This window comes from Gorilla gorilla, chromosome 3, assembly GCF_029281585.2.
Source record: "Gorilla gorilla gorilla isolate KB3781 chromosome 3, NHGRI_mGorGor1-v2.1_pri, whole genome shotgun sequence".
NCBI classification, from domain to species: domain Eukaryota; kingdom Metazoa; phylum Chordata; class Mammalia; order Primates; family Hominidae; genus Gorilla; species Gorilla gorilla.
In genome coordinates this window covers 148,588,871-148,591,082 of record NC_073227.2, presented here as the reverse complement: position 1 = coordinate 148,591,082, position 2,212 = coordinate 148,588,871, and the positions used below count along the sequence as shown (strand labels likewise).

The 2,212-nt window shown below is 39.2% G+C and overlaps 1 long non-coding RNA gene across 1 annotated transcript; it reads right to left on the bottom strand.

Annotated features, from left to right (window-relative positions):
- Positions 1-628: 628 nt before the first annotated feature.
- LOC134758360 (uncharacterized) lies at positions 629-1,971 on the bottom strand. The gene is made up of 2 exons (XR_010133500.1): positions 1,848-1,971; positions 629-715 (listed from the first exon to the last, which is right to left on the bottom strand). It is a non-coding gene; the product is annotated as an uncharacterized lncRNA (long non-coding RNA).
- Between the last annotated feature and the right edge of the window lie 241 nt (positions 1,972-2,212).

Genomic DNA, 2,212 nt, shown 5'->3' with positions numbered 1-2,212 from the left:
CCCAGGAATCCTCTTCTCTGAAAGATTTTACCTGAGTCTAATCTGTGACCCTCACAACTGCCCCAATTTAGGCAATCAGGCATCCTTTCTCTTCCTTCCTCCAGTACCCTAAACACATTTCAGTTCTAGCATACAGCATACTATTTTGAAACTGCTTTTGTCTATATTTCCTCAACTAGTCAATGTGTATGTCCATTAAAGTAAGCCTTTAAATCCTCCTAATCTTCTTGACATCAGTTATAGCCCACGTTAGAAATTTAGTCCATTTTGATTGAAATATTTTAACATCTGATCACCTAAAGAGTTTGGGTGATCAAGGTTGGTTTAGCAGTTTATGGGACGGAGAAACCATGTCCACACAGATTTATACTAGCAGGAGGGAGAAATTCTTTCCCAACCAGAGAACCCCACAGAAGGGAGAACAACTAGGAGGTGGGAATGAGCATAATGTATCTGGGAGGGAGGAAACTGATCTGACCCAAGCAGAAGACATTGCTGGGTGGGTTGGATGGGATGAAATTGTGGAAGGTCTCATAAGGGTAAGAATGAGACTCGGTATACTAGCTTGCTATGGCTGTTGTAACAAATTGCCATTAACTCAGTGGCTTAAAACAACAAAAGTTGATTACCTTAAACTTCTGGAAGTCAGAAGGTAGAAATGAGTCTCACTGGGCTAAGATCAAGGTGTTGGCCAGACGGTGTTCCTTTCTGGAGACTGTAGGGGAGAACCATTTTCTGATCTTTTCCAGCTTTTTAGAGGCTGCCCTTATTCCTTGGCTCACGACCCTCTTCCAGCTTCAAAACCATCAAGGGCTGGTTGAGTCTTCTTCACATCCCTATACTATCACACTTTCTTCTGCCTCCCTCTTTCACTTTTAAAGACCATTGTGATTACACTGGGCACACCCAGACAATCCAGGATAATTTCCCAATCTCAAGGTCAGCTGATTAGCAACACTGACTTTATCTGAACCTTAAATCCCCTTTGCCACGTAACCTAACACATTCACAGGTTCTAAGGATTTGGATACGACATCTCTCGGGGGCCATTATTCTGCCCACCACACTCAGTAACTAATTGGAAACCTCTATCCAGCTCTTAAGGCTTAAATGCCACGAGGAAAGCATAGAGCTCCAGACTGAGCTGCCCTAAATCACCCTCTCTGAAATCTTGCACAACTGAGTCATGATGAGGTTTTTTGTTTTTTTTTTAATTTGCCTTTGTGCATAAAATATTGTTGGGGCCCAGCACTCTTGTATTGTGCCACTCTGCTGCCTATATGCACACAAAAAAATGTAACAGCAGATATTCTTGTAACACCTTAATCACATACACATACACAGATAACATGACAATTTTGAGTCTTTCTCTGTGTATAGATGAGGCTGGCCCTGAGAAATGGGCCAGTTGTCATACTGTGGGATGCCCACATGCATAATATTTTAAATTATTTTAATTTGCTTAATTGGATCTGGTTCCTATTAACATGGTAGGAGGCACTGTGATTCCCATGACACTGACAGGGCTGTGTGAGTCTCTCACTTTTGTATAACACTAATTAATCATGACAATACAACTATCTCAAATGCAGTTATCATCTTTCTTAGAGCTCAAAGAGTTTCACAGAATTTATCCTTTTTCTTTCAAAAATATTCCTACAGGGTTACCAGCCACAGGATCACTATTTGAGATTAAAATAAGAAATAATTTTCTTACATCAGTGAAAGGCAAAAAGAAATTTATAAATGCAATGCTCTAACTGAAAAAATAATCACATCTTTTATTTCCATATATGCAAATTGTGAATTGAAAGATGTTTAAGTGAAGATTTCTGAAGTTAACTTACCTCTATCTTCAAAGTATAGGCGACCATGTCTTCATTCACTCATTCTTTCAACACATATTTCATATAAACTTTCAGGTATGAGATACCATTCCCTAGAACCCACAAGACAGATTCAACAAGACAATGTCACTGTCCTCAAGGAGCTTACTGTTAGTAGGAGACAGACCATACACTTTTAACAAACATATGAACAAATAAATCATCTTTCAGATAATGACGAGTGCTCTGAATAACAACAACAAAATAGTGCCAGGTAAAAGAGAGAGAATGTGAGAGATAATAGAAAAAAGGTTATTTTAGTTTGGATGGTCAGGGAAGGCCTACGCAGATATTTGAATAAGGAGCAAGGCATGTGAAGAAATGAG